Here is a 13,634-nt window from a genome sequence, read left to right as displayed (position 1 = left end):
AAAATAAACATCTTGTTATTATGAGAAAATACCTTGTTAATATGAGATAATGTTGTAATGACAAATAAAAGAAACTAGAGAAAGTATGTCGTTATTATGGCATAGACCCACTTGTAATTACAAGAAAGTATCTCATTATTATAAGATTGTATAAGCTATTATGTAGCTTATGTATAAGATGTTATAAAAGCAGTATATCATCATCATGGAATAGAACGTCTTGTAATTACAAGAAAGTTACTACTTACTTTATAAGGTATGTAGTGATTAAATAAACATCTTATTATTACATGAAAATGTATTGTTATTAATAGAACATAATAATGGCATAGACCATTTCATTATTCATCTCATTATTATATTATGTGGTAATAATAAAATAAACTTCTCATTATTGTGAGAAAATATGAGAATATGTCGTAAAAAACAACACATGCTGTGATTATGGTATTGAACATCTTGTATTTCCAAGACTATATTTAGTTTAAGTTATTAAAAAATATTATTTGGTAAAAAAAAATTTCATTACTATGAGAAAACATGGTTATTATGAGCAAATATGTCATAAAATGACATGTTATTATCTTGTTATTTTAATTAGGTATTTACAAAACATGCATCTTGCTATTACGAGACAATATGTTGAAAAAATGGACATACATCATAATTATGCCATAAAACATCTTGTAATTACGAGAAAGAATCCCATTATTAGAAGATTATGTGGTAGTTATGAAATAAACTTATTATTGTGAAAACAACACATTATAATCATGGCACAGAACATCTTATAATTATGAGAACTTTTCTTGTTATTATCAATTATTTTGTGGTGATAAAATAAACATCTTATTATGGGAAAATATTTTGTTATTATTATAATATGTCATAAAAACAACATATGTCAATTAGGGCAAAGAACATCTTGTAATTATGAGAAAGTATCTTGTTATTACAAGTTATGTGGTAATTATGAAATAATTATGAAAATCTCAAAACATCTCAATATTATAGAAAATATCAGGTTATTATAAAAGCATATGCCATAATTATTCCATAGAACATCTTGTTGTTACAATACAGTATATTGTTAGACATTATGTGGTATTTATGAAATAAACATCTTAATGTTATGAGAAAATATCTCATTAAGACATGTTGTGAAAATGCACACTCACGCATCTCTAGGACAAGCTTGGTTCTTTATCGATCCAAAAGTGTTTCTGTGGCATCACTCAAAGAACCCTCTGAGGCACCTTTACTATGTATAGGACAGGTGATACAAAGCTTTAGGGTAGCCCACATACACTAAATGTCAATATACACTATATGTCCAAATGTTTAATGACTCCCCGTCTAATGAATGCATTCAGCTACTTTAAGTTACACACACTGCTTGTCTATCCCTGTAGAGAAGTACTGACAATAGAATTGGACTGTCAGGAGCAGATAAACATGAACCTATTGGCTTCATGCCTAAGGCCAGGCGTGAGCTAGAGGGGTATAAAGCCCCCCAGCACTGAGCTGTGGAGCAGTGGAGGAACTGGGATTGAGTTGGGGTGGAGACATCATCCAATGTCCTGACCTCTACAGTGTGTACAGAGCTAGCACCATCCTGTTGGGGGTTCATGTTTTGCTCCTGGTAAACTACAGTGATGCTGAGCAGAGGGTGAGATCCACTTAGAGCTTATGATAAGCTGCTGACACACTGGCGCACACAGATACACGTCTCTGATGGAAAGAAGCTGAAGAAGAGTTAACACATAACTATCACACTTAAATGGTACAAAGTTGACTTGGTGCAAAAACTGACACTCTTAATAACAAGCCTGTGTGTGTGCTTGCTCCTCCCGTCGAGTAGGTTGAGGAGTGAAGATGACTCAGAGTGCAATTACACAATCAGGCCTTGGCACCGGTTCACAATACACCGGGGTAGAGGGAGCAGAACGAATGCTCTCTCTCTCTTTCTCTGCCTCTCTCTCTCTCTCCCCATCTTCAAAACCACCTCTTCAAGTGTGTCTTTCTCTCCCGAGAGCACAGCAGCCTTCCTCAATGTCCTTCCTACACATTCAGTCTCTTAAACAGTATATTAGGGGTGTAAAAAAATAGTGATATTATGTTTTGCAATACTGTATCGATTCTCAAAAACACAGTATGAGCTTACATGCCGTAAAAATGATGTCTCCAAATTATGGCATATAACCTAAATATGAGAAAGTATCTTGTTATTATAAGATATTTGGTATTTACGATACAAGCTTGTTACTACAAGATAATATGGACATCTTATTAATTACAAAAGAACGCTGTCATTATAAGATAATATTTGGTATATCGGTAAGGATGTTTTATGAACTGCATGTAAAGACTGGTGGCAGACAGTGCTTCAGTGCTTACCACCCTGTTTACGGATGCATTGGGGCCTCAAATTAGATGTTTCTCGATGTTAATGAATATCTTAGAGATAATACAGTGCAGAAATACGCTTCCAACATTTCCTTAATCTGTAGAGCCGACGTTTTCCATTGTATCACATTTGACTCACATCCAGAGTTACAAGGCTGTGAAGACGGGTCAACATACTTGTCTCTGCCTCTCGCCGTGTCTAACTGGTTAATTTGTGTGTCCGTCTATGGTTTGGAGGGAACATACCAATGGCTAATTCTGCCTCTCTCCATTTCTATACTATTTCATTCACACATTCCTCTACTTTTAGAAAGCCAAGAGTCTGGTAAACCCATTTCAAGCACCAAAACAATTCGTCCACATGAGTAAAGGGATTTTTTCACAGGAAATATGAAGAATTTCTAAAGTCTGACTTCAATTGTTCAGGTTAAGGGTCAGAGTATCTCTTAACACAGTGCTCTAGGTCACATTTAGAGAGAGCTGAGATTGTTCTGAACATTTCAATATCAAATATGTGGGCATTATTGTATTTGCAAGTGTCCTTAAAGGCGCATTTAAGAACACATGCAAAATCGAGAAAATACTCTTAGACTGCAGAGGGCTGGGCGATATGGTAAAAATACTTTATCACGATATTTTATGACATTTTCACGATACACAATATTTATGACACATGTAACCACAGACTACAGCTGGGTGATAGGGAAAATTTGTATATCATGATATTTAAAGCACCAACAGCGTAAAAAACTGCTGTCCAAAAACTATCCCATACTGAGTACCTTGATTTTACTCAAAATGTGCTGCACTCCGTTCAATTAGACTGATTAGACTCTCTGTAAAGAAACATGCAGTTAATCAGAGCTCTATAAGCACTGACAATATTCTTGACAGGCACTCATAAAAGCATATTGTGCACCATGATTGCAAAATTTATCACAATATGATAAAATATTGTCATATTGCCCCGCTCAACCACAGACTAAATACATCAGTTGTGACAGATTCTTAAAAACTACAATTCAGATTTTCTCCTGTACTGGATACAGTGATTGTTATTAAACATCTTCTGCTCTTTTTCTAATTAAACCAGTCTAATTACACTGTCTGTAATGAAATGTGCAGTGGATCAGTGTTTATTAAGCACTAACAATATCCTTGATATGCTTAGAAAAGCATATTGTGTATCACGATAATAAAATATGATCACAATACAATAAAACATTGTCATATTGCCCTGCCCTAGGTTAAACCCAGGCCACTAGATAGCAGTGCTGTACTCTGTCTTCAGAGGCCCACTGTTCTGATTGGACAGAAAGGTAACTTTTCTTTTATGCAGATTTTATGCCTACGATGGTGTATTTTTTATACAATGAGAGTTTCCCTACAATTTCACAATTATATCCTCTTATATTGAACCGTAACCCCTGTATCATGACACCTATTAAATCACCAGGTTCTTGACAATATACAGCTCTAATACTGTCCACAGCTGTAACACTACAAATACACATGTATGAGGGACAGTTATTTTCAGTGTCTCTTGTGGACATGCATGGTGAGGTCTAGGGCTGTTCGATGTTGTAAAAACCTGCAATATTTTTTTTGCAATATACTGTGTACTGTGATGTTACAAAATACTAGAATTTCCCCACACTGTGAGTCACTGAGATAAAGAAATCTGAATGATTTTGCATGAACAGACAAAAACATGTCAGGTCAACAGATTTGGCCCTGATATTGTGCCAAAAGGATTCTCTGGGTTTTCCTGAACAGGCAGTTTTATGTTACACTGTGAGGCTGGTTGATTAAGCATTTGCACATTGGCGTACTAAGGCCCACATATGAACGCTACAGGGCTTCTCAGTGTTGCACACCAGGGGCTTTGAACAGAGCTCCCTCATGCAGTTCTTAAAACTTTCCCCTTGGCTCCTGGCATCATCTATTTGCTCCTCACCCACTGTCCGTGTGCAGTCGTTCCCCACAGGCTACAATATCTTAGGTATGCGGTTATGCAATGTATCTTAGGCAATGACTGGCTGCTCTGTCTTAGCGTGGAAGGCTATAAGAGCAAGTTACCGTTTTCTAAATTGCTGAGTGTGACCATGCTGCTTGAGTACTGCAGTGCTCCCTTTTACATTCCTTGAACAAGGCCTTTAACTCTCTCTGCTCCAGCAGTGGCGTAGCTTGGCTGACCCTGCGTCCTGACAACTCCCAACTAGAAAATATATTCATATATAATCTCCCAGTGCAATGATATCCCACTGTCAGTGTCTCATCTGCTTGGCTGACCGGCAGCTCAGTGTGCAACTCTGAGGCTAACCGCTAAGTCTATCAAACACGGCATGATTATTAAACTGTCGAAGGACTGTCGGATGTGAGTTGTTGTTTGGTTTATTTATGGCTGATAATGCAGTGTTTTCCATGCATTTGGCACGCACGCACACACACACACACACACACACACACACACACACACAAACACACACATTCTAAGATAAGCCCTGATAAGACTGCAGCGCAGCTGTGGGCTGCACACATCAAAGACAAACAGCTAATCCAAATCCCCCTCCCTACCAGACCTGCATTACAACCAAGACAGCGAGAGGGACTAACACTACAGTGTGAGTGTGTGTGTGTGTGTGTGTGTGGACTACATGTTAAATATGGATGCGCGCTGATAAGAGTGCAGAGGCGTGCTAATTTGGCCACCAGCACATTCTGACGAAAATAGGGCTCTTTCTGCTGCGAAGGAGAGAGAGAGAGAGAGAGAGCGAGAGAGAGAGAGAGAGAGAGAGAGTATATATGTGTGTCTGTTAGGTCCAGAGATGCCCAGTGCAGCACAAGGAATGACGGTACAACTGTTACAATAGCAAAACTACAGAGAAACCAGTCTCTCTCTCTCTCTCTCTCTCTCTCTCTCTCTCTGCCTCCTTCTCTCTCTCTCTCTCTCTGCCTCCTTCTCTCTCTCTCCCTCTTTCTTTCCTTCACTTTATTTCTTTATGTCTCTCAATCTTTCCTACTCGTTCTCCTTCTTTTTTTCTCTTCTCTCCCTCCTTCTCTTTTTCCCTCTTCTACTTTCTCCCCAACTCTCTCTCTCTCTCTCTCTCTCTATTCCTCCTCCTTCTCCCTCCTTCACTCCTTATTTCCTTCCCTTTTCTCTCTCTGCATTTCCTTCTCTTTCCCCCTTCCCCCCTCCATTCCTTTTCTCTTTTCTGCCTCTTATCTCCATACCTAAATTTCGTTCTCCCCCCTTCTCCCTTTCTCTCTCTCCTACTCTTTCTCCCTCCTCCCATATTCTCCCTCGTTCTCTCTCCTTTATCTCCTCACTGCTTTCTCTTTCTCTTTCCCCCTTTCTCCCTATTTCTTTCTCTCTCTCTCTCTCTTTCTTACCTTTCTCTCTGTCTTTTGTCCCTTTCTCCCACCTTTCTATCTCTCTTTCCCTTTCCTCACTTCTCTCTCTCTCTCTCTCTCTCTCTCTCTCTCTAAATCTTCCACCATTCTAATTCCTTCTCTTTCCTCCTCTTCCTCTTCCACTTTCATCTCCCTCTCTATAGGTCTCTTTTTCTCCCGCTTGCTCTCCCCATCTCTTTTTTCATATCTGTCCCAGTTCAGCGTGAAAGTTAGAGAGAAGGGGAGGGAGGGGTGTAGAGTGAAAGAGGAAATACAAACAAGAAAGATGAAAGGAGTTCCCTCGTTCTCCAATCAACTCCCTCCCTCCCTCCCGCTCTCTTTCTTTCTCCTCTCACTCTCATTTTCTCTCTCTTCACCTTTCTGCCTCATTCTCCCTCCACCCCCCCCCTCTCTTTGTCCCAATCTCTGCCTTATGTAAACAAATACAGTGAAGCATCTGTTTCTGTCTCTGATAGCACCCTCTCTATCAGCAGTATCAGTAGAGAGAGCAAGGAGGTCAGAGAGAGAGAGAGAGAAAGAGAGAGAGAGAGAGACAGAGAGAGAGAGACCCCCGGTGTCTGTGAAGATTTTAGTTTAGCATTTAAACACATTCAGCTGTGCAGTTTGAGAAGACCCATATGTGGGAACACCAGGACCTGCCTGCTGGTTCTTCTTTATCATCTGTTCATTTGTACTTCTCTACAACACACTCACACACAGCATACACACACACACGCACATGCACGCACACACACACACACACACACACACACACACACACACACACACTGAACATCCCCCCCAGTGGTGATGTGTGTCCTTCAGGGGAATGAGGGATAAGAGAAGTAGGGCAGGGGGAGGAGGAGGGGAGGACCGATTTGATGAAATGGAGGACACTGAGAACAGAGGAAAACAGTGGCAAAAAGAGCAGGAGAGAGAGGAGACGGTGATCAAAACACACTATACATGTGTCCAAAAGTTTGCAGACACAATGCTCATTCAACATTTCTTCTAGATGTTCTCAAGGTTATTAAGCAGGGCTGCAATAAACAACTATTTTGATTGTAGAGTTAAATAATCTGCAGATTTTTGAAAAAACTGAATTATGAATCGCTCAATTACCAAATAACTCAAATTTAGTTTGAGGTTGTTTTATGTATTTGCTAACTAACAGTGAAGACAACAAAGATGAGGAGCTAATTCAGAAATCCACTATTTTAATGGACTTTTCCTGCTAATATAAAATACTAACATAACTAATAATACTAACTATAATACAAAATACTAACTAACTCCAAAATCTTTCATTTAAAATTTAAAACCAAGGATGTGCAGCAATAAAATGTAATATAAGTAAATTGGTTTTCCCATAATTCTTCAGATCAGCACAAAAAGATAAAAGATAGACAAATAGGAGACGGTCACTTTAGCTTTCAGTCAGAAAGTATTTTGTGTTACTGCTTGGTTTGTATTAGTGACTTTTATTTTGACATGGTCTGTCCAGAGCCGCAATATCATCAACCCTTCTCCACTCACGGCGCATACAAGCAAGCCGATTGGCTCTTTTTGTTGAAGGGTGGGACTTTATTTGTAACCAATACGCTGATTAGATTGTTTAGTTGAAGGGCCGGACTTTATTTGTAACCAGTAAGCTGATTGGCTCTTTTTGTTGAAGGGTGGGACTTTATTTGTAACCAATACGCTGATTAGCTTGTTTAGTTGAAGGGCGGGATTTTATTTGTAACCAGTAAGCTGATTGGCTCTTTTTGTTGAGGGGTGGGAGTTTATTCATACACAATAAGCTGATTGGCTCTTTTTGTTGAAGGGCGGGTCTGTGTTTGTAAACAGATGTCATGTTGAACATGGCGAGAACCTAACCAGCATTTCAGCCAGTGACCGGTCTCCTCGTTTATAACCTCTCTGGGAGGACTTACTAGACGATTTCACCTTTTTACACTCTGCCCACAATTCTACACATACCACTTTGTTTCCCATGGGTCTGTTTGTGTGACTGTCAGCATTGTCACCCACCTCCACCCGCCTCATAAACAAACACAAAACGAAAGGTTCATGGTAGGTCGTACTATATGTCAATCACATATCTCCCTCCTGTCACAGTAGGCGGTTCCTGGCGGTTCAAATTGCACCAGACTTTCTGACAAAAGGCAGACGTCTGGCTTGCCAAACCACAGGCAAAATAACAGAAGGAAGCTTGAGCACAAAAGGTGGATGAGAGACAAATCCCACCGCACATGGAGCATCAGACGACTTGTGGAAAGCAGCAAAAGCTCCGTGACAAAAGCTTGGTATGAAACAAAAGGTTGCAGTTCAGATGACTTGCAGACACCTGCTTCACTTCAGCACTCAAACACAACCACTGGGCTTGACAGCCATCATCAGCACTGAGCCCGAAACGAAGTGCATTTCTGGCACAGCTCATTTCGGTCCTCGGAAACTAGGGGCAGTGCCTACACACACACACAGAGCAGTGGGCAGCCAACTCCAGCGCCCGGGGAGCAGAGCACTGTTTCTCAAGGGCCCAACAGATGGCATCCTGCTGAGCCTGGGAATCGAACTCACAACCCTGTTATCAATAGCCCGGTGCTCTAACCGGTGCTCTGAGCCACCACTGCCCCACTACAGTATGACTACAGTACACTGTTATGTGGAGCAGGAATGACGAAAACGAGACTTAGGGTGCTTTCACACCTACCTTGTTTGGTTTAATCTAAACCAAAATAGCAGGTGTAAAGGTGCCTCAGACCACGGCCCAAACCAAAGGACCAAAATCATGGTCCAACCAGTCATGGTGCTCTTATTTAATCCAGCAGTCATGCATTAGCCGGTACAGAAGAACAAACAAACTCTGCATGGGTCTCCTTAGTGGAAGTACAATAGTCTGTGTTTACATGAGGATCAATTGCTTATTGACCTACTGAAACCCGCACAGCCTAATAACAGAGAGGCAGAGTAGCATAAAACAACCTCAAATACGTCAATGAAATATTGACTCGAGTAGAAGTTTAGGCCTAAAACCATAAGTACTGAGTTCTCTTCAGTGCTGCAGTGGACATCTCGTAGTGCGACCATCATCATATTAGCACGGAAAGTACGTTTTGCTAGGTTCTACCGAACTCCTTCTGGCCCTATTTATACTTGGTTACTTCATGTAACTAGTATCTGAACTGTCTCCTTATAAGATTTTAGCCAAATGCGTCTCCGGTCAGTCAGACTGAAGTCTGATTGATGTACTGGGAGGAGTTTTGGTTGTGGAATCCGTTTTGAAGAGATGGATGTGTTTACACTGCTATAACATGTGACTCAAGTGCATCTCAGACCACCTCCTGAAGTGGATTGAGTGATCGGAGTATTGTAGCTGTATTTAATGTGTCTTGTGTGCGTTTACACTTATCCAGATATAGTCCTGATACTCAAGATACATGAAGTGACCAGGTGTAAATGGGGTTTTTAGGATCCCTTTGAACTAAAAAAAAAAGCTACAGATGGACAGTGGGAGCTGTGAGCTACATTAAAGTAGTACAGCTGCTATTTGTGATGGCTTTGGTGTGGGTGCCTACTTAATTAAGTTAATTTTAGATGGAGTATTTTATTATTTACAAATATCACATTTTAAAATCTGGTAGTTTTGTGTAAGTTAGCTGTAACTTTTTTTTACAGCCTTTGGCTGGCAATCTTAGCCTGGAGAAATGTATGTACCACAGGTTGGTGAACGTAGCATTAGGAGTCTTGCCGAAAGACTCTTATTAGTGTGTTCTATACTTTTTATAAATAATTATGCATCATTAGGTACACACACATATGTCCAAATATTTGTGAACACCCCTTCTAATGAATGCATTCAGCTTATTTAATTTGCACCCATTGTTGACCCAGAGGTCACACACCATGCCTAATGCCAGGCATGGACTTGAGGTGTATAAAGCTTCCCCAGCATTGAGCTGTAAAGCAGTGGAACTGCGTTCTCGGTAATGGTGGATGGTGCAATACTTTTGGGATGAGTTACTCAGTTGGGGATGAGATAGGGGGGTGATCATCCAACCTCCTAACCTCACTAACGCTCTTGTCACTGAATACTAAATCAGCTCCTCACAGCAATACTCCAAGATCTAGTAGAAAGCCCTCCCTGAAGATGCTTTCTCCAACAAAGCAAGGTTAAATCAGCAGAAGTCCCAATACTTCTGCCCAGACAATGTATGTACTATAACAGATATATCACAAATCCCTATTCTTCAGTCCAGTACGTAAAACCAGGCCACTACAACATCACACTGAATTTGGGTTATGTCACATTGCTGGAAGTAATCGATGTTAGTGAAATAAAATAGCAATTCCTCCTTCTGTGGGTACAATCATACCTCCTATAACTGCCCACTTTCCTTGAGGCTCCCGGCTCCGGTGACCCATTAATAAGGCGCGTGTGCTGGCGGGGTGGTGGCGAGCAGAGCCAGCACACAGAAACAGGCACAGTGCAGGGTTGTCAGATTGGACTGACCTGACCCTGCTCTTCAACCCAACCGCAGTGTAAAATTCCCCCATTCACTACAAAACCAACCCGATCTGAAACTCCAAACATACTGTAAAACAGAAAGGGCAATAAAAGTGATTAAAATGGTCCAGATGGACAGAAAAGCTCCCAAGGCATCTGGCAACCCTTCCTTGTTTATGTCGGGGTGAAGCCCAGGCCAACAACAACAGCCTCAGATTAAAGGGGTGGGGAAAAGGGGGGGTATGCAAACAGCCTAGACTGTAGACGAATTACAATAAGAATGATGATGATGATGATGATAGTGGTGGTCAAGTCAAAGATTTTGACTCAGACCGGGTATAAATCAGTCCAATGGTTATAGGACATTTTAATGTGCTGACCACTATCTAGATTAACTCCCATTTGGCGTTGCGTCATTAACCTGTGAGCCAATGTACCTATTTTATTGTACCCCAAGAGAAACTGGTACTGAATGAAAAAGGGTCACGAGTAAAAGCTTCATGGCCCAATTACAGAGAATTACAAGATAGCAGCCTAGATAAAGATATGCAGGGTAATTTACTGGGTAGATCCAGGTGTATTTATATCAAGGTGGTTTATACACTTAGCGTGTGCTTGTAATGTCAGAATAGGTCAGAAAACGGGAGCTAATGTGTGCTATTTCATATATATTCTTTAATAAACAAGCTAATCTAAAAATAATCCGCTATAAAAAGAGGTTTTACAGCTTAACAGAAGCCAGCGCCAGTTAAAAACAAGGACAATGCATTGTAGATGCGGATATTCTTTAGGTAATATTAATTTAGTTGCTTTTATAGCTTTGAGAAGTGATCCTATCACTGAAGAACAGAAGGATATGGAGCTATTGTGCATTAGTCTGCCATAAACAAGCCAATACTGGAGCTACAAAGAGATTTTTATAGCAACACGTAAAAGTGAGAGTTACATACAACGTAAGAATTAAATAATTGTATGTAGGTGAAGATATTTTCCTCCTGCTAACATTAAACTGCTCCATTTAACACTGGAAAAATATGAGAAAAGGCAGCAAGTGTATGATGTTAAACATAAACAAGCTAAAAAGACAACATTAATGTTAGCCATAGCTAAAACAACTGTGAAACTGTGCTACTTAAAAACAGACAAACTTGCTACTGACTACTAAGATTTATAGATGACGATATTTTCTGGCTAATATTAGAAAGATTTTGTGGTTAAACCACAGAGGACATAAAGATGTACATGTATGAAAACAGTCTATACACTTGGGATGTGCATGTAATGTCAGAATAGGTTCGAAAACGAGAGCTAATTTCCGCTATTCTTTAATAAACAAGATAATCCAACCACTATAAACAGTGGTTTTACAGCTAAATAAAAGCCAGCGCCAGTTAGAAACAAGGACAAACTGTCTGTAGACAAAGCACTGTAGATGCAGATATTATTTAGGTAATATTAATTTGCTTTTATAGCTTTGAGAAGCAATTCTATCACTGAAGAACAGAAGGATATGGCGCTATTGTGCATTAGTCTGCCATAAACAAGCTAATACTGGCGCTACAAAGAGAGTTTTAATAATGCTAACCAAATGAGAAAATGAGAGTTATAAACAACTTAGGCATGAAATAATTGTATGTAGAAAAGGCAGCAAATGTATGATGTTTAACGTAAACAAGCTGAGAAGACAAGATTAATGTTAGCCATAGCTAAAACAGAAACTGCGATCGTTAAAAACAGACAAACTCCCTACTGACAAAGAACTGTAGATGACGATATTTTCTAGCTACCATTAGATAGATTTTATGAGTAAATCAAGATGTACATATATGAACGAAATGTTGAAATGTTAAGAAATGCTAAGAAATGTTAGCCATAGCAGAACGAGTGCTAGTTAAAAACAGCTCTACGACCACAGCCACACTTTGATAAAGATTTATAGATAATAAAAATAATTCTCTAGCTAATATTACATAGTTTTAATTGCTTGGCAGAGATCCTAGCACTGACAGTCAGGAGGATATTGAGCTACTGTTTGTTATTCTAGCATAGCTAATACGCTAACACAGCTGCTATAAGAAGTGTCTCTGAAGACGAAGATTTCCATATTAAGAAATGTTTTGTAGCTAATATTAAGTTGTTTAATTTATGATAACACTAAAATGGGTGGATACTGAGCTAATTAATAATATTTTATCATAAACAAATGCAAACTCTCTATGCAAAGCTTTGTAAATAATGAGATTCTCTAACTGATATTAAATAGCTTTTATCACTCAGGAAACGACCCGAACACTGAAAAACAGTGAAGTATGGAGCTAATGGGCTTTAGTCAACCACAAACAAGCTAATGAATTCGTTATAAGAGAGGTTTCACAGCTACATGACAGAGTTAACACTCTGTAGATGAAGAGTCAGGTTCTCAGGTCATCAAATCTGGGCCTTGAACCCAGTTTCCAGACCTGGGCTTTGTAAGTCTTGGTACACTGTATGGACAAATGTATTGGGACACCTACTCCTTCAGAGTTTCTTCCAAAATCGAGGGTAAGTTAAAATAGTTTGTTGGAGTAACTGTCTCTACTGTCCAGGGAAGAAGACTTTCTACTAGATTTTGGAGGAGCATAATTTGATTACATTCAGTGACAAAAGACTCCCAAACTCATCCCAATCCATAATTCCAGAGAACACAGTAGCTCCACTGCTCCACGGCTCAATGCTGGGGGGCTTTATACCCCTCTAGTCCACGACTGCCATATAGGTTCATCATATTTATCTGCTCCAGATAGTCCTTTTCTTTTTGCAGTATTTCTCTACAAGCACTAGACAAGCTGTCTTTGTGCATTCGCCAATCAATTACATCAACAGTTTACAGTTTTCTTAACTTCCACTGATTACAAAATCCAGGATGTCAAATCTGGAAGATGTCTAGCTAATGCTAAGTTGTGTTTATCGCTTGAGGGTGTAGAACAACATGAGGATATTGAGCTAGTGTACCACTTACTACCGTAAATAAGCTAAAATAGTAGTTATACGAGATGTTTTATAGCTCATATTCGTTACCCAACATGACAGAGTTAACACTCTGTAGATGAAGAGTCAGGTTCTCAGGTCATCAAATCTGGGCCTTGAACCCAGTTTCCAGACAGTCTTGGTACACTGTATGGACAAATGTATTGGGACACCTGGAATTTCTTCCAAAATCGAGGGTAAGTCAAAATAGTTTGTCATTTGTATTCGCTTGGGGGGGCGATCCTGACACTGAGACTCCATCCTTGGAGGATGTGGAGCTCAGAGAAGCCCAGAGAAGTACAGAGGAGGGCTATGGTGAGAG

The 13,634-nt window shown here is 39.8% G+C and overlaps 1 protein-coding gene across 3 annotated transcripts in view; it reads right to left on the bottom strand.

Moving 5' to 3' along the window:
- The window catches only part of srrm3 (serine/arginine repetitive matrix 3), a 126,228-nt gene that overhangs the window by 111,904 nt on the left and 690 nt on the right, over positions 1-13,634 (bottom strand). The gene's annotated exons all lie outside the window — the stretch shown is intronic.

Source organism: Salminus brasiliensis, chromosome 1 (assembly GCF_030463535.1).
Source record: "Salminus brasiliensis chromosome 1, fSalBra1.hap2, whole genome shotgun sequence".
NCBI lineage: Eukaryota > Metazoa > Chordata > Actinopteri > Characiformes > Bryconidae > Salminus > Salminus brasiliensis.
The sequence above is the reverse complement of the archived record's forward strand: the minus strand, read 5'-3'. Positions and strand labels throughout refer to the sequence as shown.